Source organism: Musca domestica, unplaced genomic scaffold (assembly GCF_030504385.1).
Source record: "Musca domestica strain aabys unplaced genomic scaffold, Musca_domestica.polishedcontigs.V.1.1 4, whole genome shotgun sequence".
NCBI classification, from domain to species: domain Eukaryota; kingdom Metazoa; phylum Arthropoda; class Insecta; order Diptera; family Muscidae; genus Musca; species Musca domestica.
Window position 1 is genome coordinate 2,192,480 of NW_026712328.1, and position 13,109 is coordinate 2,205,588.

The 13,109-nt window shown below is 42.7% G+C and overlaps 1 protein-coding gene across 4 annotated transcripts in view; it reads left to right on the forward strand.

Moving 5' to 3' along the window:
- Positions 1 to 13,109, forward strand: part of LOC101899591 (tyrosine kinase receptor Cad96Ca) — a 569,779-nt gene that overhangs the window by 549,977 nt on the left and 6,693 nt on the right. The gene's annotated exons all lie outside the window — the stretch shown is intronic.

The window sequence follows — 13,109 nt, forward strand, 5'->3', positions numbered from 1 at the left end:
CATGTTAGCAGAATTCTCCTTTGACGGAACGTGCTTCCATTGTTCTGGTAATGACAATATTTGAATGATTGACACCCTATTTTCCACAAATGTTTGTTTATAAGGTTGACTGGGATTTTATCCAGGCAAGGACAATTTCCGAGTCGGTCCATAGTAACATGGGATGACTTTGAAGCTTTAAGTCAATCCTTACTCTATTACCCAGTTCAGTTGCTACCACTGTGGCACATAGCTCTAGTCGAGAAGGTGTTTGCTGTTTCAATGGAACAACTCTGGATTTAACACAGATCAGGCGTACAGCTACGCGACCATACTTTTCAACAAAGCGAATGTATACAGCAGCGCCAAACGTTTTCTCCGACCCATCGGCAAACACATGTATTTTCACTTTTGCCGGAATCTGCACACCGAATACATGTTGGTGTATTTTGCAATTGTTGAGACCTTCCTATTCACTACGAAATGCTTTCCAAGTAGTACAAAGTTTTTCGGGTAATGGTTCATCCCATTCTAATGCAAGTTACCACAGCTGCTGGATAAACATCAGACGTATCATATGGTGGATATCATCCTTCTGAAGAAGCCGACATGCAAGACTCATGAACCGGCTATACGCCATCGCATGAGATTTCCCCAATGCTGTTGGAGATTCTTGGAAAGGAAGACTAACAATGAATCGACCGTTCTGATCTGTCTGGACAGGCTGATTATAATGGGTCTTGCAGCGAATTTACAGCGGAGACATTATCCTTTCTGTTGATGCTACATCCTCGAGTTTCCAAACCTTCTCAATTGCTTGCTAGTGACGTTTCACTATCGAAAATTGCACATGTCTGCGCTGCTGATGTGACGTTCGTTGATGCTTGTTTGTTTAAGCCACCTACATCCCAGCCAAGCTCAGTATTTTGCAGAATTGGTTGATTATCATTCAGTTTCATTGTACCCGGTTGCATAAGACTGAAGTAGAACTCCGCCCCGAGTAGGATGTCACTTTTTCCTTGAATCTGGGAATCTGCCAGTGAGATATGTTCAAATCGTGATTCGGTTTTGCAGGAAAAATCGTTGGCAAAACAAATGCTTCCAAATAAGTTGAAAATCCAGAATTGTTAGACAACATTTGGATGTTCACACGATGATAAGCCTTCTTCTGGATTTTTCCAACTCCGTCAGTAGACAAAGATGTTTCTATTGTTGCAAGTGATAACCTTTTAATCAGCCGTTCTGTAACAATATTTACCGGAATCAAGTACCGCTCTGAACTCGCCTGACATACCGTTTGCATCTTTTATGGTGACTCTCGCAGTGGCAAGAAGTACATACTTATGATCTTCTGCTGATGCCGAAGAAATTACAGTAGTGTTGACTGGTGTATGATTGCTACTTGTGGTTGGCGTTTGATTTAAGCCCGTTTCTGATGATTGAGATTTCCCTGATAAATGTAACAACGTATTGTTCTTATTATTACATTTCCTGCAGTTGCCAGATTTTCAGTTTTTTTCTGTATCAGCCTTAAAACAGTTCACGCACATTTTATGTTATTGTACCCATTTGAGTCTTTCAGATACCGACATCGCCAAGAATTACTTACACTGATAAAGACGATGTTCGCCATTTTTTCATAGCTTAAAATTGATGTGATTCTCAACTGAGGTTATGGACGAAGCAGTTTTGTTTGAACCTTTGTGAGCAGTTGCCACTATCCCAATCGATTCCATCGACTCAAACTGAAATTCCATAAATGCAAATAGTTTTTTCATGGAAGGGACTTCCTTCGGTCTTTTAACGATTGTATAAACCGTATGTACAACGTATGATCCAACTTCCTCGTAATCAATTGCATCAAAGCGCGTCCCACGACGAAGTGTAAATATCCAGGTTGTTCATGGCAAGAATACATTCCCTCGTCGTATCATGCAAAGCTTTGATAGAAGCGGGTGATGAGGTTCCTGTTGGCTGGTTTAGAATATGATCTACCAATGTTGAAACAAGAACACGTTTGTTATTGTACATCCATGCAGTTGCGTAGTTGTCCTCTGTCAAGGCTAAGAGGCTTATGAGTTTTCCAGCTTCGCCCGACAAATTTGTTTTTAGGTAGCACATCTTTTGGACATTAGGAAGATGCTGTTTGTCCACCATCTCCACAAACAGTTCATAGAACTGACGCAACTTTAAATAATCCCCATTGAATTGAGGGATTGTTACCTCTGGTAGTGAAAGTGAGCTGTGTGCTACCAAGTCAGTTTCCAATTGAGGTGTGCTTGTTACATTGCCACTGCATTTCTATTTCAGGATTGCCAGAATTATCAAGTTGCTTTGAACCGCAAATGGACCTGTTGCTAAATTTCGTCGAACAGGCCTGTAATTTGACTCCAAAACCCTTTAATTGTCTCTTCTTTTATCGTCTTTATTATATTTTCCAAACTCTGCAGAAAGCGACCAATATGTTCTACTAATGTTGAAACAAGAACACGTTTGTTATTGTACCGTTCTTGGAACAACATCCATGCAGGTGCGTAGTTGTCCTCTGTCAAGGCTGAGAGGCTTATGAGTTTTCCTTTAATCGTCTCTTCTTTTATCGTCTTTATTATATTTTCCAAACTCTGCAGAAAGCGACCGAGGGCTGTCATTCTTGCTTTTACCCTTCGGGCCAGTCCTCAACTTGGACAGACGCGATCTTGCTTTTGTGGGTTTATCTGGATTGATCTTGGCAGACTTCAGCAACTCCAACTCCGACTTGATATAGCCCACTGTTGCATTGAACTTCTCTCCGTTTCAAACGTCTGTCAAAGCTGCTCTAGCTCCTTACGCTTGCCAATATAGAACTCCTCAGTTCTTCTCTCAAACGGAGCATTCTTAATTATCGCTATAAATTTTTCGAAATTTCTGCCCCTTACTTCTTGTTGGGCGATTAGCTCTCGAACAGTTGTCATTGCTTTATCTTCAGCGCACGGTTGTGGAGTTGTTGCTTACTTGCCAAATATAAACTGTTCTTTTTTGCTTGGTTAAACAAACCAGAATATGCGTGTTCTGCCAAGTCTTCTAATTTCCCTTGTGATTAGGATTGCATCCTTGTTGATATAAAGCTCATTTTTTTGCTTTAACAATTACCAGAGTACGTTTTGTGCCACGTTTGGTAATTTCTCCGATGCGTTGATTTGTGTTGTTGATGATTGTTGGTCTGCGCGTACGAGGTTGTGTGTAGCCTCATGCGTTGTATTCTGGGTTGCGTGTAGACTTAGGAAAGATCTGTGTTGTATCCGAGGGATGAGTAACGAGTCAGGATGGATATGCGTTGCATCCAAGGTTGGGTGCGAAATCAATAAGGATATGCGATTCGAATCGATGAATCCTCGCGACCGACAGCGACACGTTATACTTAAACCGAAACTAAACAAACGTTCGGGGTCACCAAAAAATGTTGATAAAACCTAGTGGGATTCAGTTCAAACACATAAATTTGAACTGACACTTATAGTCTTTAAAAGACTCCCTGCAAGCACATAAACTTGAAGGAAAGACGATGTTTAGGAATTAAACACAAATTGGTTCTGGTTGCTTCATGAAAGACAACTGACTAACTCTTTTTATTATTTTCATTCTTTTATACAAATATTTTCTTAGCATAATACTTCGTGTGTCGTGATGCTCGGCAGAAAGTTTGTGTTCATCACAGTTTTATCCATCTTATTACTCATATCATCCACCATTGTATCGGCTTGTGTATGGGTTTTAGAAAGAAAATTTTAATTTTTGAAACATCATTTACGCTATTAATCTGTTCGCAGAAAAGCTTCCAGTAGTTGCCATCTGCTGTTCTTCCTATTTTGTTGTTGTTGTTGTTGTAGCTGTAGTACGTGCAAGTGTTTGCGTTATGTCCTTCCTGACACGCCTAGGTGGGGGAGATTTATCCACCATATGATGGCTGGGATGACTCTCACGGTAACACCCAAGCAGGTACTGCAACGGAAGCATATGATTATACTGACATAAGGGAGGGACTTTCACCTCCTCATGTAGATGGTCCACTAGTGTCATGAGAAGGCAGTTCTCAGAGCAGCGTTCTGGTAGGTCTAGATGTGCTTCCATTGCGTAACACTAGTATTCGCAGACCACACTTGAGCCACATAGCTGACCACAGACCGACCTATCGCGTTATAAGGGGTCAACAAGGTTTCCTTGTCCGCACCCCACGTGCAGCCGGCTAGTGGCTTGAGGACCTTGTTCCGGACGACTTGACCATGCTTTCGAACGTGACCCCTAGAATCTTGGGGTAGTTCTTGGTCGATACTAGATTCCCCTCGACCTGCACATTCAGTTGTGTTCTCATCTCCGCAGACCATGTGGTACAGAGTGTGGCCGTTGATATCGTGGCGGATATTTTCAGGAAAGGTTGAGGTTAAACAGTTCCGGAGATATCACCCCACCTTGGGGAACTCCCTGTTTCACTCTACGGCCTTTGGACTCTTTGTTCCGGAATTTCACGTACGACTGGCGTCCACATATAGTTGATTATCCAACGTTTCAAACTTGACCGGAGGGTAGTTCTCTGCACGTGCTCAAACAGTTTGGCATGATTCACCATATCAAATACCTTTGATAGGTCAAGGGCTACCAACACTGTACTGTCAAACGGTCTGTTCTGGTTCAGTCCTCTACTAATATGTGTGGCGTGTAATGCTGTTGTGGTACTATGTTGTGAACGGAATCCGTGCTGGTGTTTGGCAACTGTATAGCTTCCCCTAATGCTGGGGAGGAGTAAAGTCCCAAGAGTCTTAGCTACTGGCGACAAAAGCGAAATCGGCCTGTACGATTCGCCTTTACTAGCATCCTTGCCTGGCTTCAATAGCGGGAACACCCGTCCCATTTCCCAGGTTTCAGGCACTATGTGGGTGGCTAGCAGCTATCCCATTATTTGTTGATACAGGTGGGGTTGTACTCTTGTGCACCGTATACATTTTTGAATCGTTAATCTTGCAGTTATTTTCCCTTTGATTGCCCAAAATCGTTGCCTTATCGTGTTTAACAGCGCTTGATGTCCACAATGCTTGTTTTCTTTGTGAATCGTCGTAAAAAGCAATTTTACAAATGGGCCGTTATATGGCAATATTATTGGATGTTTTGCCTCTAGTTGAAGCATACAATATTCCAGTCTTCCTCCTAGGCGAAGGACACCTTCCTAATCCAAGTACGGCGACAGGCTGCATAGAGAGCTGTGTCTGCTAATTTCCTAATTTGCATCTTAGCTTTCAAATCCTTAATTTAAGTTGCGAATTCTGCCGATTGTATAGCATGAGTAATTAACCGGAGGGAGTCATCTAATTCCTCGGGGTTAAGGGCTATACTTCTGGGCCGCTTAGACCTTTGCATCCGCGCGTTTCTTGTGAATCTGAGGACGTATGACACAATCCTTTGTAATCTCCTGAAGGAATTTTTGTGATCGATTCCATCTATAAGTGGATGTCTGAGGTTACTATTGCAGTCGTAGCGGCAACCTTCAGCTCCACGTTATTTGTAATAGCGTTTTGAGGGCATTTAGCAGGTCATAATTCCTTCTTTCCGTGAAAAAAAACTGGACAATGACTGTTATAAAGGTCTACTGGCAATCATGTTAGCAGAATTCTCCTTTGACGAAACGTGCTTCCATTGTTCTGGTAATGACAATATTTGAATGATTGACACCCTATTTTCCACAAATGTTTGTTTATAAGGTTGACTGGGATTTTATCCAGGCAAGGACAATTTCCGAGTCGGTCCATAGTAACATGGGATGACTTTGAAGCTTTAAGTCAATCCTTACTCTATTACCCAGTTCAGTTGCTACCACTGTGGCACATAGCTCTAGTCGAGAAGGTGTTTGCTGTTTCAATGGAACAACTCTGGATTTAACACAGATCAGGCGTACAGCTACGCGACCATACTTTTCAACAAAGCGAATGTATACAGCAGCGCCAAACGTTTTCTCCGACCCATCGGCAAACACATGTATTTTCACTTTTGCCGGAATCTGCACACCGAATACATGTCGGTGGATTTTGCAATTGTTGAGACCTTCCTATTCACTACGAAATGCTTTCCAAGTAGTACAAAGTTTTTCGGGTAATGGTTCATCCCATTCTAATGCAAGTTACCACAGCTGCTGGATAAACATCTTTGATTTCACAACAATTGGTGCAATCAGACCAATTGGATGAAAGAGTTTCGCTAGCTCAGACGTATCATATGGTGGATATCATCCTTCTGAAGAAGCCGACGTGCAAGACTCATGTACCGGCTATACGCCATCGCATGAGATTTCCCCAATGCTGTTGGAGATTCTTGGAAAGGAAGACTAACAATGAATCGACCGTTCTGATCTGTCTGGACAGGCTGATTATAATGGGTCTTGCAGCGAATTTACAGCGGAGACATTATCCTTTCTGTTGATGCTACATCCTCGAGTTTCCAAACCTTCTCAATTGCTTGCTAGTGACGTTTCTCTATCGAAAATTGCACATGTCTGCGCTGCTGATGTGACGTTCGTTTATGCTTGTTTGTTTAAGCCACCTACATCCCAGCCAAGCTCAGTATTTTGCAGAATTGGTTGATTATCATTCAGTTTCATTGTACCCGGTTGCATAAGACTGAAGTAGAACTCCGCCCCGAGTAGGATGTCACTTTTTCCTTGAATCTGGCATTTGGCAAAACAAATGCTTCCAAATAAGTTGAAAATCCAGAATTGTTAGACAACATTTGGATGTTCACACGATGATAAGCCTTCTTCTGGATTTTTCCAACTCCGTCAGTAGACAAAGATGTTTCTATTGTTGCAAGTGATAACCTTTTAATCAGCCGTTCTGTAACAATATTTACCGGAATCAAGTACCGCTCTGAACTCGCCTGACATACCGTTTGCATCTTTTATGGTGACTCTCGCAGTGGCAAGAAGTACATACTTATGATCTTCTGCTGATGCCGAAGAAATTACAGTAGTGTTGACTGGTGTATGATTGCTACTTGTGGTTGGCGTTTGATTTAAGCCCGTTTCTGATGATTGAGATTTCCCTGATAAATGTAACAACGTATTGTTCTTATTATTACATTTCCTGCAGTTGCCAGATTTTCAGTTTTTTTTTCTGTATCAGCCTTAAAACAGTTCACGCACATTTTATGTTATTGTACCCATTTGAGTCTTTCAGATACCGACATCGCCAAGAATTACTTACACTGATAAAGACGATGTTCGCCATTTTTTCATAACTTAAAATTGATGTGATTCTCAACTGAGGTTATGGACGAAGCAGTTTTGTTTGAACCTTTGTGAGCAGTTGCCACTATCCCAATCGATTCCATCGACTCAAACTGAAATTCCATAAATGCAAATAGTTTTTTCATGGAAGGGACTTCCTTCGGTCTTTTAACGATTGTATAAACCGTATGTACAACGTATGATCCAACTTCCTCGTAATCAATTGCATCAAAGCGCGTCCCACGACGAAGTGTAAATATCCAGGTTGTTCATGGCTAGCATACATTCCCTCGTCGTATCATGCAAAGCTTTGATAGAAGCGGGAGATGAGGTTCCTGTTGGCTGGTTTAGAATATGATCTACCAATGTTGAAACAAGAACACGTTTGTTATTGTACATCCATGCAGTTGCGTAGTTGTCCTCTGTCAAGGCTAAGAGGCTTATGAGTTTTCCAGCTTCGCCCGACAAATTTGTTTTTAGGTAGCACATCTTTTGGACATTAGGAAGATGCTGTTTGTCCACCATCTCCACAAACAGTTCATAGAACTGACGCAACTTTAAATAATCCCCATTGAATTGAGGGATTGTTACCTCTGGTAGTGAAAGTGAGCTGTGTGCTACCAAGTCAGTTTCCAATTGAGGTGTGCTTGTTACATTGCCACTGCATTTCTATTTCAGGATTGCCAGAATTATCAAGTTGCTTTGAACCGCAAATGGACCTGTTGCTAAATTTCGTCGAACAGGCCTGTAATTTGACTCCAAAACCCTTTAATTGTCTCTTCTTTTATCGTCTTTATTATATTTTCCAAACTCTGCAGAAAGCGACCAATATGTTCTACTAATGTTGAAACAAGAACACGTTTGTTATTGTACCGTTCTTGGAACAACATCCATGCAGGTGCGTAGTTGTCCTCTGTCAAGGCTGAGAGGCTTATGAGTTTTCCTTTAATCGTCTCTTCTTTTATCGTCTTTATTATATTTTCCAAACTCTGCAGAAAGCGACCGAGGGCTGTCATTCTTGCTTTTACCCTTCGGGCCAGTCCTCAACTTGGACAGACGCGATCTTGCTTTTGTGGGTTTATCTGGATTGATCTTGGCAGACTTCAGCAACTCCAACTCCGACTTGATATAGCCCACTGTTGCATTGAACTTCTCTCCGTTTCAAACGTCTGTCAAAGCTGCTCTAGCTCCTTACGCTTGCCAATATAGAACTCCTCAGTTCTTCTCTCAAACGGAGCATTCTTAATTATCGCTATAAATTTTTCGAAATTTCTGCCCCTTACTTCTTGTTGGGCGATTAGCTCTCGAACAGTTGTCATTGCTTTATCTTCAGCGCACGGTTGTGGAGTTGTTGCTTACTTGCCAAATATAAACTATTCTTTTTTGCTTGGTTAAACAAACCAGAATATGCGTGTTCTGCCAAGTCTTCTAATTTCCCTTGTGATTAGGATTGCATCCTTGTTGATATAAAGCTCATTTTTTTGCTTTAACAATTACCAGAGTACGTTTTGTGCCACGTTTGGTAATTTCTCCGATGCGTTGATTTGTGTTGTTGATGATTGTTGGTCTGCGCGTACGAGGTTGTGTGTAGCCTCATGCGTTGTATTCTGGGTTGCGTGTAGACTTAGGAAAGATCTGTGTTGTATCCGAGGGATGAGTAACGAGTCAGGATGGATATGCGTTGCATCCAAGGTTGGGTGCGAAATCAATAAGGATATGCGATTCGAATCGATGAATCCTCGCGACCGACAGCGACACGTTATACTTAAACCGAAACTAAACAAACGTTCGGGGTCACCAAAAAATGTTGATAAAACCTAGTGGGATTCAGTTCAAACACATAAATTTGAACTGACACTTATAGTCTTTAAAAGACTCCCTGCAAGCACATAAACTTGAAGGAAAGACGATGTTTAGGAATTAAACACAAATTGGTTCTGGTTGCTTCATGAAAGACAACTGACTAACTCTTTTTATTATTTTCATTCTTTTATACAAATATTTTCTTAGCATAATTCTTCGTGTGTCGTGATGCTCGGCAGAAAGTTTGTGTTCATCACAGTTTTATCCATCTTATTACTCATATCATCCACCATTGTATCGGCTTGTGTATGGGTTTTAGAAAGAAAATTTTAATTTTTGAAACATCATTTACGCTATTAATCTGTTCGCAGAAAAGCTTCCAGTAGTTGCCATCTGCTGTTCTTCCTATTTTGTTGTTGTTGTTGTTGTAGCTGTAGTACGTGCAAGTGTTTGCGTTATGTCCTTCCTGACACGCCTAGGTGGGGGAGATTTATCCACCATATGATGGCTGGGATGACTCTCACGGTAACACCCAAGCAGGTACTGCAACGGAAGCATATGATTATACTGACATAAGGGAGGGACTTTCACCTCCTCATGTAGATGGTCCACTAGTGTCATGAGAAGGCAGTTCTCAGAGCAGCGTTCTGGTAGGTCTAGATGTGCTTCCATTGCGTAACACTAGTATTCGCAGACCACACTTGAGCCACATAGCTGACCACAGACCGACCTATCGCGTTATAAGGGGTCAACAAGGTTTCCTTGTCCGCACCCCACGTGCAGCCTGCTAGTGGCTTGAGGACCTTGTTCCGGACGACTTGACCATGCTTTCGAACGTGACCCCTAGAATCTTGGGGTAGTTCTTGGTCGATACTAGATTCCCCTCGACCTGCACATTCAGTTGTGTTCTCATCTCCGCAGACCATGTGGTACAGAGTGTGGCCGTTGATATCGTGGCGGATATTTTCAGGAAAGGTTGAGGTTAAACAGTTCCGGAGATATCACCCCACCTTGGGGAACTCCCTGTTTCACTCTACGGCCTTTGGACTCTTTGTTCCGGAATTTCACGTACGACTGGCGTCCACATATAGTTGATTATCCAACGTTTCAAACTTGACCGGAGGGTAGTTCTCTGCACGTGCTCAAACAGTTTGGCATGATTCACCATATCAAATACCTTTGATAGGTCAAGGGCTACCAACACTGTACTGTCAAACGGTCTGTTCTGGTTCAGTCCTCTACTAATATGTGTGGCGTGTAATGCTGTTGTGGTACTATGTTGTGAACGGAATCCGTGCTGGTGTTTGGCAACTGTATAGCTTCCCCTAATGATGGGGAGGAGTAAAGTCCCAAGAGTCTTAGCTACTGGCGACAAAAGCGAAATCGGCCTGTACGATTCGCCTTTACTAGCATCCTTGCCTGGCTTCAATAGCGGGAACACCCGTCCCATTTCCCAGGTTTCAGGCACTATGTGGGTGGCTAGCGACAAATTGAGAATTTTCGTTAAGTACTCGACTCCCGGCGTATCCAGCTGTTTCAACATTACCATTGAGATTCCGGCCGGAACCAACGATTTGGATGACTTAGCGTTAAGGATGACATTTGCAAAATCCTCCTCGGCGGGAAGAGATCTGATACGACGTAGTAGTCTTCGCTTCTCCCTGTCGCTCTCGGGGTGCTCGACAATTTGTCGTTTGAAATACTCCGCGCACCTCTTCGGATCAGTCACCGCTACGTCGTTGAAAGTGACTGATCCCTTTTTCTAGGGTTCGAGAGCGATTTAACCGTTACCCACAGCATACTCATATCGTTTACACTGTTGGTCTATCCACTTTTTCCTCTTATGCTCCTGTACTAACTGGTTGAACTCCACTGTCAAATCACTGATTCTAGGATCAGTAGGGTTGGTACGACGGAGATCATCACACTCGTTTCCTAGTCCCGCTGCCTCTGCTTGGAAGTTTGGTCTTATCTCGGGTATTCGACCAGCAGGTATATAGCGAGCGGCTACAGCTTTGATGATGTTTCGGAAAACCCTTTCTGCTACCCGAACATCAGAAGGTTTGGGCAGTTCTCTGAAGCGGCGGTTGGTGAATTCTCTGAACTCTGGCCAGTGGACTTTCCCATGGTTAAGGAAAGTGAGGTTATGAAATGGGGCGACCTGCTTATGGAGACGATTATGGGGAGATGGTCTGAGCCAAGAGAAATGACGCGTTGCCAAGTCACGTCATTTATCAGGCCGGGTGACACTATGGTTAAGTCTTGCGAACTATGACACTCTCCTCTTATTCGGGTGGGGGCATCCTCGTTAACCATGCAGAATGTGGAGCAGTCAATCTGCTCTGCCAGCGCTGATCGCCTCTGGTCATTACCTAGGACGAAATGCCACAACTCATAGTGGGCATTAAAATCACCAAGTACCAGGCGGTTATTGCCTATCAACAATGAGCTAATATTAGGTAAATGTCAGTCAAATAACGCGGTTCACAGCTATTAATAGGCGGGATATATACATTAAGCACCTTGGCAGTTCCACGCTTGACTGCTACCCCTATACATTCCATGTATGGGTCACTAGAGACTAGCTCAAGCGATATAGGTCTGTACTGAACAGAATGGTGTAACAGGAACGCTAATCCCCCACCTCCATCTGGTGCGATCCTTCCTTAGTACGTTGTAATCATAACAACGTTGTAGGCTGCAATTTTCATTCAGCTTGGTTTCCTGCACCGCTGCGATCTTAATATTCCTCCGATTCATAAATTCCACTGTCTCATCTATTTTGCCTTGGAGTACGTTGCAATTGAATTGCAAGAATAATGCACAATCCGGAGTTGGAATATCAACATGTTGCGTTAGATACTGCGGTGTTGGTTGCTGTTCTGGAGACTGCCATGGAGGTCCATACTCCGACGACGTCTCTGATGAGGACGACGAAGATATGGATTAGCTGGGGACTACATTACTGCATGTCGCAACATAATTCCTTTCGATGTAGTCTCGCAAACGCCTTAGTCCGGAACAGTTTTTAAAGTGCACCCATTCTCTACATCCATTACATCGCACCGAAACAGATCTGTGGTGGAGGACGTACTGACAAACCGAGCAGAACCAAGGGGTTTTCCTCAATTCCGGCACGGACAAATAAAATCCGGAGCAAGCATTCCGGGATATGCTTATACCAATGCAGAAAAATAAACAAACACAAACATGTACTTACTGTGTTGGCAGCCACTGGCGGAAACTGGGATCTTATTGTTTCGGGTCAATCCGGTATCGTATTTTTTATGTTAATTATGATAGCTTTCCCAGGATACTGCTAGTTTTTTACGTCGAGCTCTATCCCTTTGTTTCGAGTTTTCCCTGTCATCCACGGTTTTTCTTTAGCAGATTTCCTCTGTAAAAGGTGACAGCATTATTTGAATGACTTTACTGAGGTCTCCGTTAACCTATTGACATCCCTGTCTGTTTCATCTATGCTTATGCGTTCAAAGTTCCTGTACCTAGCCTGTCTTTTACTAGTCTCCCAACTGACTTGTTCCGAAAAGGAGTGTTTATCCGAAACCCTCCAATTCTGAATCTCGTTCATAAGGTTTCCTGAACAAAAAGTAATGTCTAAAACATCCTCCCTAATTTTATTTGCAAAGGTTGCTTTAATCCCAGTGTTAAGAATTATTAGGTCGTTAGTATTTATGCAGTCTAGTAGGAAATGGCCCCGTTTGTTAGTGCTAGTACCCTTACGCAATTTGGTGTGAGTTAGGAGCGCTACCTATAAGTACTTGGACCCCTTTTTGTTTGCCTTGCTCACCAGCTGTTGCAGTTCCGTCGTAGCTTGTAGTGTCGGAGTGTCGAACGGTAGATATACCGAAGCTGCTTCAGTTGCATCCGATGTTGACAAATCTGGAGAGAAAAGACAACATGAATTTTTGTGACATATTATACAAGCTCACGGCTGTCCGTAACTCGTAGTTAATCGAGCGAACCAAGTGCAAACATTAAAAATAATAACTACCAATTAATAGTACAAAGTAAACCCTTGCTTGTCAGTCTGCCTCACCCATGGAAGAAGAATACAGGTAGA